Genomic DNA, 17,554 nt, shown 5'->3' on the forward strand with positions numbered 1-17,554 from the left:
GAGGGGCCTTGTTCTGCGATGTGGCGTCTGGGTGCTCTGGCAGAGAGGACCTGTATTCCACCTTTCTTTTTATTAGAAATTTTAATTGTAGAGAAGGATAAAAAAGCTAACTTGAAGTTTATAGGGAGAGATACCTAGGTTTGATAGGAGAGCTAAGAGTCAGAGAATGAAAGGCTATAGGAATCTCTCACCTAAGGAAGGAGTCTTAGGAGGGTCACAGCAGGCACTGTGACTTGAAAGACTGCTGTTGTCTGTGAAGGAGCCCTCTCTGTGGAGCTGGGGGATGGGCAAAGTGGAGGCTAGGGGGTCTGCCATCTTGCCCTTGAGCTGGAAAGCACATGGAGAGGGAGAGACAGAGAGAAAGAGGAGGAGTTAAAGTAGAGAAGTTGACCAGGAACACATGGAGAAAGAGTGGGGCCTAGTCTTTTGAACTAGGCAGTAGCTAAAAATTAGAAGAAGCTAACAAGGAACACGTGGAGAAAGAGGGGGGAGACAGAAAGAAGCCTGCCTAGTTTTGTGAACTAGGCTGGGAATTACTCACTGTCCTGGAGTATTGGGGAGAGGTTTTCTGTGGGCAATAACTGGGGAGAACACTCTTGGAGTTGGCTCTACCACCTGTAGCTGGCTCTACCACCTGTAGGGAACGATATGGGCTCGTGCGTGGATGAGCGGGTCTCCTGCAGAACCTCGGGCGGTAGGTTGGATTCTGATGGACCAGGAGTTGTGTTCTCTTGGGGACTCCATCTTTCATCTGTCTAATCTCACCAGCATTATGGGGAGGTCTACGGCACACAGCATAGTGGCTCCCTTCTACTGGAACTCCATCTGGGCCAGTCACATTTGTTGCTTTAGGACCCCCTTTTCCTACAACCACATCAAACTCTACAATTTCTCCCTCCCCCACACTGCGCAGATACTTGCGTGGATTATTCTTCTTGATGGCAGTCTGGTGTATAAACACATCTTCTTTGGTGTCATTTCGGTTTATAAATCCATATCTATTTCTGACGTTGAACCATTTGACAGTGTCAAGGACTTTGGTGGTGAGAACTTTCTTCTCCGAGTCCTCGCTGCCCACGGGAGCTGAAGAGGCCAGGGCGGGTCCGGGTCTGCGTCTCTGTCGGGGCTCCCCCGCGAAGGGCGCGGCTGGCGCCAGGGCCTGGGGCGTGCCGCTGGCTGCAGGGCTCTTAGGCGCGGGGTCAGCGGCCTGCGGGAGCGTGGTGTCGCAGGTGGTGGCCTCAGCCGCCTCGCTCATGTCACCTCTCCGCTCTCTCCGGGCACCGGTTAGCACGGTGGCGGTCTCGGAGGGGCCAGCTCGCAGCGGGCAGCTCAGGGGTGGGGGATGCACGAGCTCGAGGTCTCCCTGGGTCTCCAGGCCCCGAAGATGGCAGGTTGTAGGGCATTCATCTTTCCAATGTCTTGTCTCCCCACATTTGAAGCAGATTCCTTCTGTTTTTACTGCTGCCACAAATGCCTGAGCTATGGATGTGACCTGGTGTGATGCAGTTCCTATTTCTCTGGTTGCCACAATCCACCTATCATGATGTTCTTCCCGGAGACCCTGGCAGGCTAGTCTAGACTCAGAAGTCATGCCTTCCCAAACAATGGTTTTAAGAAGAAGGTCCCTAGCTGTGGGGTTGGAGATTTTTCTTTCTAAGCTAATTTTAGTTCTGAAGATAAAATCAGATAGAGGTTCTCCAGGCTTTTGATGAAGGGAGAGCAGGGAGTGGGCAGGGTCTTGTGACCCTGAAGGTGGGGTAAGCCTATTCCAGGCTTGAATGGCACAGAGGCGGACCTGGTCATAGTAGCCTGCTGGCTGACTTGCCTGTTGTGCCCCAGTAGAGAAATCTTCCTGGCCAAAGAGTTCTTTAAAACCCCATGGAGTGTCATCTTCCCTTCCCTGGTTTTGCCTGACTTGCTGAAGACACTCATCACGATAATACGCCTCCCATTCTAGAAACATTGGATCAGGAAGGGCAGAACGGCAAATATCTCTCCAATCTTGGGGGGTGTTTAAGTTGGCAATATGGCTCTGTAGGAGGGATTTTGTCCACGGTGCATGAATGCCATCTTCCTTCACTGCCTGCCTGAGTTCTTTTAGGTCGGAGGCTTGGATAGGGTGTCATTTAAGTGGTTTAGTTCGAGTGGGGTGGATAGGGAGGGACAGGAGGAGCACATGGTTTCATTTCCTCCAAGGCATAAGGGGGAAGGGGTGGGTATATGAATTTTATTTCTCTTATTAGTTGGGTAAGGGCCTCAAGGTCTGAAACCAGGTGACTTTTGGGGCCTTGGTTTTTGGGTTCATTTAACTGAGGGGCCCCAGGAGCTGTGTTGTTCTCAGTCTGTCCTATTTTCGATGGTCTTATACATTGCCGAATTGCAGCTAAGATCGGCAAAAACTCACAAGGGGGTTTTTATCTCTGTTTTTGATAAGGGAAGCTACTTTGCTCCAAGAGTCTGGACTGTAAATATTATCTTCTGCCATGCATGGTGCTATCTGAAGGACTTCCTCCCAAAACAAGGAGGCTTGCTTTTTGCCTATTCTTATCCCATGGGTCTTTAGTAAAGAATATATTTGCCTGACTTGGGGTGAACATTTACGTGAGGTGGAGTTTCCCATGATAGAAAAGAGGAGAAACGCCTTGTCCAATGGGAACGTTCCCTTGGCCTATTGGCTTTGGGGGATTCCACAATGGTCCAAGAGCGCCAAGCCTTCCCGCAGATTTAAGAACTGGCAGCAGCCCTTATGGGTTTTAAATGGCTGCTGCGTCACCAGATTTCTTTTTGTTTTAGAGAGAGTCTAGATAGAGTCTTTGCCAACGCCCGTTGTGGGATGTCGGGATTTAAGCAGAGGCCAGGGAAGCCTTGAACCAGCACCAGAGTGTGGCCCTGGCCAGGAGGTAGCAAAAGCTCCCTTGGCTTACTTAAATCCGCGCGATGGCTTCCAACTGAAACACAGGAGGAAAAAACAGATTGTTTGTTTCAAGAGTTCGGGGCTTACCCTTCCCGCGGTATTGGTAGCTGCTTGGTTGTGTGGCTTCTAAGGCTCCACGTTTGAGGTGCCAGATGTGGGGAAAAAAAAGGCTTGGGGATCCCGAGGTTCTTCCTGCCATGCTGTGGGTAGTCGGCTGGGAACGCTCTGGGTTTCTCCAGCTGGAAGTTGGGCCCGGCTGCTCATTAACTAAAAGTCTCTCCCTGGCTCCTCACGGTTCCTCATAGCGGCACAGCCCCAACACACGAGGAAGGCCTTGGGTTTCCAAAACTGGTTTATTCACATTGCGAATTGTGGACGGATCTGGATGCATACCCCTCAAACCCAGGATCGACCTGAGTTAAAAGGGGAGGGGAGAAGGGGGGAGGGGCTGGGGAGGAATATTTAATCTGCTCCACCTCTGGCCTTCAGGTATGTAAATCTCTCTAGGGCCTGTTCACGCCCTCCACCTGTGTACATGACTGAAGGGTGGAGGTGAAATGGAGATTAGACCTTGTGTTAGGCCCAACACCCAATGATTTATCAGTACTTTAATTTTGCTGGGTTTTTACCTGGATGTATCCAGTATGGAGAATTGTCTAGTGTCTGGCAGCCTGAGGCTCTTTATTACTCCTGTCCTCGGTGTCCCAGTGTTGCTGAGCTTTCTTGACAGCGTCCTCTGGCCATGGTGCGATGGCTTTTCTTGGTTGTCAACTCGATGCACCTTAGAAGAGGGACTCATGACTGAAAAAACAGCCTCTATCAGATTGGCCAATGGATGACCGACCCTCGGGTCTCAGTTATTTGTGGGGATCGAGGGGGTTCTCACCTGCAAAGGAACATGGGTGAGAGAAAGAAGTGAGACCAAGCAAACGGAAACTTGTCAGGGTCTGATTTTAATGAGAAAGCAACTCTTAATTCATACAGTTCCTAACAAAGAAATGGGGAGGGAGGACAATACGAGGAAAATGGAGCATATCAAAGTCAGCCATACATTCCCAGAATCCACCTGGCTACCTCACCTTTTCCTGGGAGAGGCTATGTCACCACCTACATAAAATAGGCAGAACCCCCTGATCTTACTATCTTTGTCCATCTGGGGGTCATCCTGTGGTCTTTTCTCATATTGATGTCAACCACCCGGAGGGACGTCCTGTGGTTTTTCTCGTTCTGGCACACTGCTGTTCCGTTATCAGGAGCAGGCAGCAAGCTGCACTTCCTGAACTGTTGGAGGCTGTACTTCCTCAAGGAAATATCCGTGGGAAGGTTTCTACTAGTCTCCAGCAAATGGACATGTCTATGAGACATTTTCTTCCTTGCTAATTGTTGGAGGAGAACCAGGTCCACAGGAGGTTGTATAAGGAGTCTGGCTGAACAGAAGTAGGGAACAAACCAGTAAGCAGCATCCTTCCATGAGCTCTACTTTAGTTCCTGCCTCTGGGTTCCTGCCTTGAGCTCTTCTCTAGTCATTGATAGATGATGGGCTGTAAACTGTAGGCTAAAGTCAACCCTTTCCTCCCTAAGTTGTTTTGGTCAAGTGTTTATAACAGGAACGTGAACCAGACTTAAATAAGCAGCAAGCAGCCGTAGAGAAAAAAATTGGCTGCAATTTTACAAATCCTGAGTTTCCAGCTTCAGCTTTCACTTGTGTCTCTTGACAGATTTTTTAGCAATCTAGTGCTTTAAAACTGATATTTTTGGAGGCAGAGGCAGGGGGATGACGGTGATGGAATAACTATCAATAATCAATGTTGATCAACAATCAATAAATGGTAATCAATAATCATCAATACTAATTGATAACCAATAATGATCAATAATTGATGGAACACGACTTTAGTCCCAGCACTTGCAAGGCAGAGGCAGGCAGATTTCTGAGTTCCAGGCCAGCCTGGTCTACAGATTGATTTCCAGGACAGCCAGGGCTACACAGAGAACTCTGTCTTGAAAAACCAAAAAAAAAAAAAAAAAAAAAAAAGAAAGAAAGAAAGAAAGAAAAAACCGATGTTTTTACTTCGTACAGATTCTTTAGCTGTCTTCAGAAGAAAGATTGGCCTAGGTTAGGTCCATCTATTTTACTAGCAGAAATTCTCTACTTTCTTTTTTTTTCAGTAAGAAAAATGTTCACAAGCACGATATTGATCATACTCTTTCCCTACCTCCAACTTCTCTTCAATCCTGTCCACCTCACTCACCACACATCTCCATGTTCTTTTGGTCTGAATGCACTCACTCTTGCATGATCTCAGGACCTAAGTAGGATCAAGCCTTGTTAGTATTGGGTGGGAGCTCTCTATATTTTTACATTTATATATACATATATATTTACATTAATATATATGTAATATATGTAAAATATGTAATATGTGTATGTAATATATATAATATATAATATATGTATGTAATATATGTAATACATATGTAATATATATAATATATGTGTGTACTATATGTATTAATATATGTAATATATGTGTAATATATAATATACATGTGGTATATATAATATATATACATATATGTATATATAGCCAGAGTATCTAGAGTCGTTTTCAAGTAGGGAACATGAACCACAGTAAGTCACAACATGGGGATTCACCTCACTTGTTCCAAGAAAAGGTACAGTATTTTTAAATCTCTCAATTTTATTCTTCCCTCTCTGTACTCTCAAATAGGTGTGTATACAAATATTAGTCTGTTTTCTTTGCTGAAGCATTATCACCGTTAGAATTTACCTAGGTGAGATCTGGAAAGCAATACTTAAAATATAATTTCACCTTTTGCAGTTGCTTCTTTATAGTGAATTAAAGATGTTGGGAAGAAAGTGGGGCTTTAGCACCAAGACTGAAGACTATCAACCAATGTATACATTTATATATGTATTTGCACATTCATAAGATAAAATAATGAACAATAACCATCCAATAGCAGGTTGGATAAATAATATTAATAATATCAATAATGTTAATATTATATAATAATGTTATATATTATATAATATAAAATGTAATAATAATATATAATGTATAATATATTATTATATATTAATTATATTATATAGTATATAATATTATATATATAATAGTATATAATAGTATATAATATTATTATATACTATATAATATATATACCCTAACCCTGATTATATATAACATAATATATAATGTATTATATATTACATATAATAATATAATAATATTAATGTTATTAACTAATATTATTAATCCATATCTCACATATGACATACTTGTACAGATTATGTCAGCAATAAAGTAAAACGTTTATTTGGCTACCTTTCATGTTTTAAAAGCAAAGACGAAATGTTGTATTTTACAAACATGAATTTTCTTTTAGATAAATATCCAGTAGGTTTAGTGTTCAGTGTTTTTCTATTGGTTGTTTTGAGTATTTTCTTCAACTGATTTCATAGATTAAGTAATTGCATGTATTTTTATTCCATGAGATGTATATGTTGCATCCATATATACAGTCTTAGAAAGATAGAAGAAAACATGCCTGAGGCTATTTATAAACACACTTATTAATCTTAGATATATTCAATTATGTTCATGGAGAAGAACTATCAGTTCAGTTTAAGTCCTGTGTATAATCATAAACATTATCAATTGGTTTTGTTCTTAAGTTTACAACATACTGAATAGTATTAAGCTTGACTTTTTTCAACTGGTTTAAGAACCTTTAAATCAGAGGCAGTATTTTTATTTAAAGCATGTACACAACATGCTTTCAAAAGCTGATTAGATTAACCATTAACCATAATAAATTTAACTTGTACTCTTATTGAACATTTAAAATAATAAATGATAGAAAACAATATTACAAAAAGCAAGGATTTTGTTTTCCTCTGTCCAAAGAAAGAAAGCAGAGTCCCATCTGCTTTCTTCTACCTCAGCTTCTCCAGGTTATTCTGAAGTCAACCTTACATCTATAGTTTTTTCATTTATATCATTTGTCTCTAAGTGGAAATGTCTAGTGTCTATACACCTAGTGTTATTTACTATATTATCAGTGTTTACATTTCCCTGTCACAGAAGTGACTTGTTTCTGGACTTGAGGTACAAAGTCAAAAATTGAGGTAGAAAGTCAGGCAAATGCTTTATTTCATCACTGATTAATCAGCGTCTTGTAACTCTTTTTGGCCCAGGGTCTTATTATGTAACCCCTGCTAACCTAGAACTGGCTACGTAGACCAAGCTGACTGAACTCACAGATATGGACTCCAGATACCCCTTCCAAGGGCTGAGATTAGATGTATACAGCACCAGTCCCAGCCATACTACCTTTTAAATCTCAGGTTCTGTTGCATTTTTGTATTTGGTAATTGTATGTTGCTCATTGTCTACTTAATGGACATTAATATAATTCACATTTCTAATTTTTAATTTAATTTTTAATTATAATTTTTAATTTTACATATGCTTCCTATATAACTTACATTTTTTGCTTCTTAGCATATGTGATTTCTTTTTCCATTCCTTTAAGAGTCTCTTTTCTGTGAATTGCCTACTAATTATTTCAGCACTTTCCTTGTACAATTGCCCTTTGCAAAATATTGTTTACAGACACCTAGCTGTGAAGACATTTATTTGTTCATTTTGTAATACTTAATTACTAAATGTAAATTACTTAGGAAATATTTATGTGCTTAGGAATATGCACACGGGCACACACAGAGGCACACGGCAACAACTAGATTCATTGAGGAAATGAATAAAAAGAAAAGAACGGCAGTATATAGGAAGAAAGGAAAGGGGAAAGTGTAATTGTCTGAAAAAATTTTAAAAGGACAAAAAGAAAGTCCAGCCCTGTGCAGTACAAGCCCCTGCAGAACTGCACTGATCGTCTAATAAGGAGCATAGGTCACTTCAACAGAGATTAGGAGTAGGTTGCAGGTAATATGCTGTTTTTAAAAACATAGTCTGTTAGTTTTCACTAATAAATTTGAAGAATCTTACATATATATTATATATATGTAATATATATGTATATATTATATTATACATATATTAATATATATGTGTAATATATAATATATCTGTATGTAATATATGTAATATATAATATATAATTTATAAATGTGTATATAATATGTGTAATATATGTATGTAATATATGTAATATATATGTAATATTTAATATATATGTATGTAATATGTGTGATATATATGTAATATATAATATATATGTGTATGTAATATATGTATGTAATATAATATATAATATATGTGTAATATTTAATATATATGTATGTATTATGTGTAATATACATGTAATATATAATATATATGTGTATGTGATATATGTATGGGATATGTGTAATATATGATATATGTATATGTAATATATGTACATGATATATGTAATATATAATATATATGTAATATGTGTAATATATGTATGTCATATATGTAATATATGAATGTAATAAATGTGTGATTTATATAATATATGTAATATATAATATATGTATGTAATATATGTTATATATGTATGTAATATATGTAATATATGTGTGTATATATATATATATATATATATATATATATATAATATACATGCATATATACATAGCCAGAGTACCTAGACTTGTTTTCAAGTAGGGGAAATGAGCCATACTAAATCATGACATGGGGATTCATATAACTTGTTCCAAGAAAGTCAAGAATGTAACAAAGGAAAGTAAATACTAAGAATCTGAGTTAAAGAGAAGGCAGAGCACATGCGATTATTGTCAGGAATTACACATTTATTTTGAATGATACATGTATATTGAGCATGATCCTAGCATAGATGTGAGCTTGGCTGGGTACTCTGAGTACTCTGTCTCCCCAGGCTCTTTGGCCTTATCTGTTTCTCGAGGCACTTTGGCCTGATCCCCAGGCCCTTTGGCCTGATGCCAGCTAACACGCTCTGGTTCTGATAGCCTGGAGCAGACCAGTCTTGAAACCTCTTGACTTGCCCTAATAGCTGTGCTGCCGACTGAATCCTCACAACACAAATAAGCTAAAAGCGAAAACACAAGCAAGAGGCCAACTACTGCAGCGGAGGCAATGGGTGAATATCCGCTCACAACAAAGGCTTCTATCCCAGGCATACCTTCCAGAGGTGTACCTCGATCCTGTAGTCTTTTAACCAGCCCCGAGTCTCGGGGGGGGCCTTCCGCAGCGCCTTGAAATTCCCGGGTTTTTGGCACCAGATGTTCTGCGTGCCTCCCATGTCCCCTCTGCTCTTGAAGAGAGACATGTGAGACAGTATTCGGGTGGTTACCACAGACGAGGCTTTACTTGAAACAGCAGAAGCAGAAAGTCGGAAAGACAGGAAGAGGCACAGCTTAAATACACCCTAGAGTGACGTATTCACTTCTGATTGGCTGTTCATTCATTACCCATAATACGCCCCGGGACAGGCAGTGACTTTTGGCGCGCTATTGCCTCTTGCACTTGCGCAGTTAATTGTTTGCTAGTGGGGAGGACACGATATCCGCGTCATCTTGGAATGGCGGATGTAGCCACGGCTTCCTACACTTAAAACTCAGTGGGTGTGTCCTGAGACACAGGGTGCATGTTTAGCACTCAAGAGGTGAGTCAAGAGGCACAGAGAGCATGATTAAGGATACTAAAACTAGAGGAAGAATATTATATTAAATTTTCAGAAAATATTGATGACAAAATCTTAGAAGAAAAATTTTCTTACTTAAGGAGGGAGGTGCGTATCACAGTAAAAGAATCATCTAAACACCAAACAGAATGGACCCTAAAATGAAGTCTCCTGTATAATAATCAGAACATCCAGTACAAAAAAAAATACTAAAAGCTGCAAAGATCAAAAGCCAAGAAACATATCAATGAGGATCTATTAAAACTGCAGATGACCTCTCACTGGATTCTGTAAAAATCAGAAGGGCTTGGACATATATGCTGCGGAAACTACAGATGCCCAGATTATTATATGTAGAAAAAAGCTGGCTGGGCAGTGGTGGTGCACACCTTTAATCCCAGCACTTGTAAGGCAGAGGAAGGTGGATTTCTGAGTTTGAGGCCAGCCTGGTATTCAGAGTGAGTTCCAGGACAGCCAGGGCTACACAGAGAAACCCTGTCTCAAAAAACTGAAAAAACCCCAAAACAGCTTAATTGCTATTAATGGAAAAAATCAGATAGTCTATGCTAAAGTCAAATTTACATACTATCTATCTACACATACAAACTTACACAACATTATATACAAAGAATCCAACCAAAGGAAGTTAACAATACACATGAAAACACAGGTAGTAAATAACCTTGTATTATCTGCAAAAGAAAGTAAAGCACACAGATACCCCAACACCAGCACCAGCAGCAGCAGCAGCAGCAACAACAACAAAATACAAGAAGTTAACAATCACTGTTCACTGACTTTCTCAATATCAAAGACCAGAGTTCACCAATAAAAAGACAAAGGCTAACAGAACAGATGCTAATAAATATCTAACTTCAATTGCATAGAAGAAATATAGCTCAACATCAAGAATAGGCATTAATTCAAGGTAAATGGATGTAAAAAGATACTCCAAGCAGATGGACCAAAGGAGCAAGCTGGTGTAGTCATTTTAAAATATAGCAAAATAAATTTTAAACAAAATTAATCAAAAGAATTGGAGAAAAACACTACAAATTTCTTAAAGGAAAAAACATCACCAAAAATGACATTTTAAGTTTTAACATCAATGCCTTAAACACATGGTCACCAACCTTCATAAAAGTGTTTTAAAGCTAAAATCACATAACACTCATACACTTATATTCCAAGATTTCAATACCCCATTCTCACCAGTGGACAAATTCTCCATACCAATAAAAAACTGAGAAATATTTCAGCTACCTGACAACATGAACATGAGTCCAGCTGATACTTAGAAAACATTCTACTGAAATATAGGAGAATATGCCTTTTGCTCAGCACCTCATGAAACTTACTTGTAAAATGAGCACATATTCAGACACACTGCCAACCTCAATACATACAAGAATATTGAAATAACTCCATGTATCTTATCAGACCACCATGGATTACAGCTGGATAGCAACAAAATCAGAAAGAACACAAAGCTTACAATCTCATGGAAGCTGAACACCTCACTATGAATAAAAAATAGCTTAAGACAAACATAGAGGAAGACATTAGACTTTCTAGAATTCAATGCAAATGAATATGAAACATGCACAACTTTACAGAATACAAAAAACATGAAACTGGTTCTAAGATGAAGGTTCATAGCACAAAATGCCTACATGAAAAACCTGGAGAGCTATCATACTTGCAATTCAACAGCACACTTTAAATTCTAGAAGAGAAACAAGTGAGCAATGAAAAAAAAAAGGATTAGACATCAGTAAATTATCAAGTTGGGTCCTGAAATCAGCAAAACAGAAAGAGAAGAATGCAAAGAATTAATGAAACATGGAATTTGTCCTTTGAGCCTTTTATTAGATAAGATAGCCAAACCTGTATTAAAAGATGGAGAATATCCAAATTAATTAAATCTAAAATGAAAATGGGGACAAAATAATAGACAATGAAGAAATCTAAAGAATGGTAAATAGTTTTAAAAGGCCTCAACTCCATCTAAATGGAATTACTAAAAATAATGGAAAATTTCTTCAATAGGTTCCTCTTAGCAAAGTTAAATCAAATTAACATAAACAACTTAAACTGCCTAAACACCTATAAAAAGAGAAGTCATTACAAGTCTGCCACCAAAAAGAGCCCAGGGCCATGAGTTTTAGTGTAGAATCCTACCAGACTTCCAAAGAGGAGTTCATGAGAATACTTCTCAAAGTATTCAACAATATAGAAAAAGAAGAAACTTTAGCCAATTTGTTTTGTGATCCCATGGTTACTCAAATATCCAGTCAATATAAAGACTGAGTAAAAAACGAGAATTATAGACCAATTTTTCCTTGAAACCAAATATGTAAAATATTTAATAAAACAAAAAATAAAATAGAAACCGTGTCAAAAGTTAATTCACCATGATCAATAACATAGGCTTCGTTCAACAGGTGCAGGGATGGTTCAACATAATGTGATTAAAGTGTAAGAAAAAAAAGTTAAAATCTCTTAGATGACGAAAAATTCTCTGACAATATTTAAGCCCACTCTATGATATAGTTCTTGGAGTGATTAAGGATACAAGGAACATACCCTAACCATAATAATGTCACTTTACTGCAAACCTATAGCCGACATTAAATTATGGAGAGAAATTCTAATTAATTCCACTAATTCACAAAGAAGAGAAGGTGATCCATTCTCTCCATATCTATTCAAAATACTATCTAAAATTTTAATGTTAACTAGTCCTATATTGAAATTACAATTTAATGTTTACTAGTCCTTTACTGCAATTTACAATGTAATGTTAACTAGTCCTATATTGCAATTTACAATTTAATACTAACTAGCCCTGTATGGCAATCTACAGTTTAATGTTAACTAGTCCTATATTCCAAGTCCTATATTGCAATTTGAAATTTAATGTTAAATAAGTTAACATTAAATTGTAAATTTAAGGAGGAAGTAAAATTATCTTTATCAGCAGATGATATGATAGTAAGCACAAGTGAACTAAAACTTCCCAAAGGCAATTCCCAGAGCTGGTAAAAACCTTAAGCAAAGTTGTTGGATACACAAAAAAACTAAAAAAGAAAAAAGAAAAACCAGTGGCCATCATATGTACAAATGAGTTTGTAAGTGTAAACAAAATAGAAAGACATCCAGAAGTATGAACTGATGGTTGACACTTGTCAAATTTTTGTTCTACATAATGAATAACCTTGAGTAACTGAATGTGTGTTGGGTAAGATCCTACAAATTATTTGTAGTCATAGATTACTTTTGATATTATTGAAGGTGCTCAAAGACTATTGTAATATACAAAGACTTTAATAGCGTGATTACTTACTAAAGAGTTTAGTCTTCTATAAAGATATCAGAAAGTACAAGACTTTAACACATTGACCATGTTTATGGGGTTTTTCTGCATTATGGCTTTTTCTCATGGTTTCTAGGACGACCCTATGTCTGGGGGCCAAAAATGTTGCAAACCTCTCTACCCCATGTTTGGGGGCAAAAGTGTCTCAGACCAATCTATTGGTGTTGGGACCCACACTGCCAAACACCTTGGGGACTAAACTGTTAGAGCCTGCACTACCTCAGGCTTATCTGGTCCACAGGTCAGGGTTCAGCAAGAGAGAGAGTGAGGACAGACTCAAGGAATGGAGACCAGACAAAGTGTGATTCAATTCCATTTATTCTTCAGTCTATCTTCTTCTCTCCAAGTTCCAAGTCTTGAGCTCTTAGTTCCTAGTCCCTAGTGCCTCCAAGCTCCGAGTTACTTCTTCCAAGTGCTAAGTGCGTAATACCTAATGATCATTTCTTCCAAGTTCTCTAGTTCACATGTCTTCTTCCTCAATGCCTAATTCCTGTTGGGCCTTGGACAAGGTTAACTCCATTTAACCTGTGCCCTTCAGGCACGTAGAGGGCATGATTAACAAGTCTCTACCTCCAGAGATTTAAATATTAATGAGTTATCTAAAGGCCAGGGGTGTAGCTAATTAAGTTATTCCCTCCCCTTTTCCCCATTCCTATAAAAGGCCAGGTGAGCCTGGCTTTCGGGGGAGCACTCATCATCTACACCCACTTTTTAATTTTTTTTAAAAAATTTTTTATTGTTCACCATGCCATGAACAATAAAAGCTGTGGGAAACTCCACGTGTCGCCTGATCTGCCACCGCCAAGTTCCCAGCCTTCAGAACATCGAACTGCAACCACAGCAAGCTGGCGGCAGTGTGAATGTGGGACCCCTAGCCGGCATTGTGGGAAGCACGCTGTACTGCTGGAACCCGATTACCAGACTCCCTCCCCCCCATGAGATTTATTCCCCCAAAATTCCTACTTCCAAGTTCTTCCTCCAAGTGCCTAATACCTAATAATAACAACTCACTTCTTCTGTCTGCCTCTCACCTTTTATATGTCTCACTTCTAAGCCACACCTCTAAGCCACACCCTTAAGTCATGCCCTTAGATCTTGTCTCTAAATGTGATCTCTAAGTCAGCCCTTTAAGTCACACACATTTAAGTCTCACATATCCAAGAGAAAATCCTGGGTATCTAAAACAAGATGTTATCAGAGTGTGCTCAGCTGTTGTAGGCTATTGTAATGAAGTCTTTTCTCAGGGTATATGGCTCAAGATGGCTGCAAGGGTGACAGCCACCTACTGTCGGCTCCCCACATAGGACGACTGCCACATGCAAAGGCTTTACCACATATTCATAGCGTTTCTCTCCAGGATGTGTTCTTCTATGGTCATAGATGACTGTGTTGTGAAAAGGTTTTATCTCATTGATTACATTTGTAAGATACATCTTCAATATGTGTTCTGCTATGTATTCAAATATGTCTATAATATACAAATGTTGGGAAGAAGCAAAAGAAACTAACCCTAAGGACAGCCTTTTGTTACCCACCTCCACTTAATCATAAATTCAAACTAAGTTTTAGGTCATAGGGGACCTGTGTACTTAACAATATCTGACCAGCTTTCATCACTCATTTTTTCTTACCTAAAACATAGCAACTGTTCCTAACTATAATTTCTGTTATTCATGTATTATTCCTCAAAATATAATGCATGTTCCTAACCACAAAAGAACAAATGGCTGTGATAGTGTATACCATACAACCTACATTCTGTATCATTTGACATAGAGTAAAACAACAACAAAAAAACGTGATTGGGAGAAAAATGTAGCTGTAACTTGGCACAGGGCTTTGTGGTTTTGACTTTTGGAAGCTATACAACTTTCTGGTTCAGGGTGGGGCTGAGGCTGGGTATTAAATTTTATCAGCAGTGATTTGATTACAATAAATTCTTGTCATTTGCCTTGTCCTGTGTTTGAATTGTGTTGGATCTCAGTGGACCCCACGATGTAAAGGCTTTAGCACAGTATGTAACCACTGTGCAGTATGAATAGTTTCATAATGATGAAGACTACAGAGGTGTGCAAAGGCTTCATTATACTAAACATGTCCATTAGAACTCTGTGGGTGTGTCCTGAGTCACTGAGGGCATGTTTAAGTCTCAGGGGTGTGTCCTGAGACACAGGGTGATGTGCTTAAAACTCAGTGGGCATGTCCTGAGACACAGGATGCATGTTTAGCACTCAGGAGGCAAGTCCAGAGTCACATGGGGCATGCTTAAGACTCAGGGGTCCTGTCTTGAGTCACATGAAGCATGTTTAGGACTCTGGGGCATGGTTAATACTCAGGAGGTATGTCCTGAGTCACAGGGGGCATGCTTAAACTCTAGCAAGTATTCTTTCATGATAATGAAGAGTAGAGAATTGTGCAAAGGCTTGACCATATTAAATACACTCACAGGGTTTCTGTTTTAGTGTTTCCATTGCTATGAAGAGAAATCATGAACAAGGCAGCTCATATAAAAGCAACAGTTTTATTGGGACTGGCTTACAGTTTCAGTGAGGTAGTCCTTTTTCATCATAGCAAGAAGCATGGCAGGCATGCAAGAAAACATGATGCTGGTGAAGAAGCTGACAGTTCTGCATCTTGATCCAAAGGCAGCCAGGAAGAGACTGTCTGCCAGGGAGCTACTAGGAGGGACCATTCTGAACTGGGTGGAACTTCAAAGCCTTCAATGATGCACTACCTCCAAGGTCACATCTCATAATAACTTCCTCCCATTCCCTGAGCCAAGCATATTTATAGTACCACATTCAACTGCCTGGCTCCCCTATGATTGTGCAAACACATGATTTTATGGAGACCATATTTAAAAATAGCATAATACAAAATATGTGAGGTTCAATTTAAAAAGTTCCATCATCTATAGAAGTCTCATAAATGTTAAAAGTCTAAAGCTCAAAGTCTCTCCTGAGATCGTTCCAATCATGTAATTGTAATCCAATATACTTTCAAAAACTAGCACATAATATCCATCCAAATTCACAGTATATAGGTCACCATTCCTAATCACCATTGTGAAAAAAAAATACTGGGCCAAAAGAAGAGCAAAAGCCAGTAGGGAAATCTCCAAACTCTGCATCTCCATGTCTGATGTAAAAGTGTTCTTCAGATCTCCAACTCCTTTCCGTCCTGTTTCCTGCAGCACAATTCTTTTGCTTTGGCTGATTTTATTTGCTGAAAGTTTTCCTGAGAAGGTGTCCCACAGCTCTGGATCCTAAAACTCTTGGGGTCTCCAAAGTAACTTCAAAATTACAGCTTCTAGTTCCAGTATCTGAGATCCACAGATGATCTTCTGCGCTCCTCAAAAGAAGCTGGGTCTCGTCTCCAGCTCTTCCCTCTATAGTACAGTAGGTTCTGCTTGACTCCACTCAACTGCTGCTGCTGTTCTTTCTGCTCATCCCATGGGACTGACATCTTCAACATGCTGGGTTCTTCTGTGACAAACAGTCTTCACTATGTTCCTCTCATGCTCCCTTCATTGTGCCAAGCCCCAGCTGCACTGCACGAAACATTCATGCCTTAAAACCAGTGCCACCTGGGTGAGTCTTACCCAGGACTGAGTCAAGCTGCACCACAAGGTACAATCTTGGCTACCTCTGGAATACAACTTCTTTCTCCTCTTTGAAAACACTAGAAGATTTCACCTCAGTGATGCTCGTTTCTTCTTCATCCTCACTAATTTTCTAACTTCAGGCAACCAGCATCAATTGTCTCAGTCATTCCTTCTATTCTTGCCTCTAAAGCCACATGCACAAGGCTGCTGAGTTCTGCTTGCTGGAGCTAGAACATGGCTCCTTCTATTACATCATCACCAGCTTTATAGGTTTCAACAACTTCATTGCCTAAGCTTGGCTGTGCTTGAACTTGCTCTGTAGATGAACCTTGAACTCAGATCTGCATGGCTTTTTCTCCTGAACACTGGATAATATATATGTAACACTTTGCCTGTACCTAAGCTTTTCTTTACCTAAAACTTGTTCTGTTTTAGGAACACTTGAACAAGGAAGACTTGAATCAGAAATCTGCCTGACTCTGATCTCCTGGGATTTAATGCATGTACCACCATGCCTAGACTTAAGTATATCCTTGTAGATTTCAAATTGAAAACCCAGAATAGTAATCACAATCCATCAATTGTCAATTTCACACATACTGGTAACTCTTGTGTCCACATGAAAACAACTACGTAATAATGCCTAACACAATACAGTTCTCCTTTGTCCAACTTCATATCCATTTGTTTAGGTGGGTGGAATCTTGCCCTAATGTCACCGTACCTTTAATTCCATTTAATATCATTGATCACAGAATTTAGCTTCATTCAACTTCATGGTTCAAGTTTCTCTTTTGACCTAACATTTTATATTTATTTTCTTTCTAAGATTACTATGCTTGCTCAAAACAATCATCATGAGAGTAAACACAGGCCAAAGGCTTTGCTGGCTTCACTGTAACTTCCTTTGTTAATGCAATTAACATTAACCTGTTTACCTTATCTTCAAGGACACTCTACAGACAAGGGCAAAAGGCAGCAATAT

General features: G+C 39.1%; 1 protein-coding gene and 1 pseudogene across 1 annotated transcript in view; one reads left to right on the forward strand and one right to left on the reverse strand.

Moving 5' to 3' along the window:
- The window catches only part of LOC143437248 (uncharacterized), a 49,589-nt gene that overhangs the window by 21,410 nt on the left and 10,625 nt on the right, over positions 1-17,554 (forward strand). The window lies entirely within an intron of this gene.
- LOC143437352 (Y-box-binding protein 3 pseudogene) lies at positions 178-1,255 on the reverse strand (annotated as a pseudogene).

The sequence above is a fragment of the Arvicanthis niloticus genome, chromosome Y, assembly GCF_011762505.2.
Source record: "Arvicanthis niloticus isolate mArvNil1 chromosome Y, mArvNil1.pat.X, whole genome shotgun sequence".
NCBI classification, from domain to species: Eukaryota; Metazoa; Chordata; class Mammalia; order Rodentia; family Muridae; genus Arvicanthis; species Arvicanthis niloticus.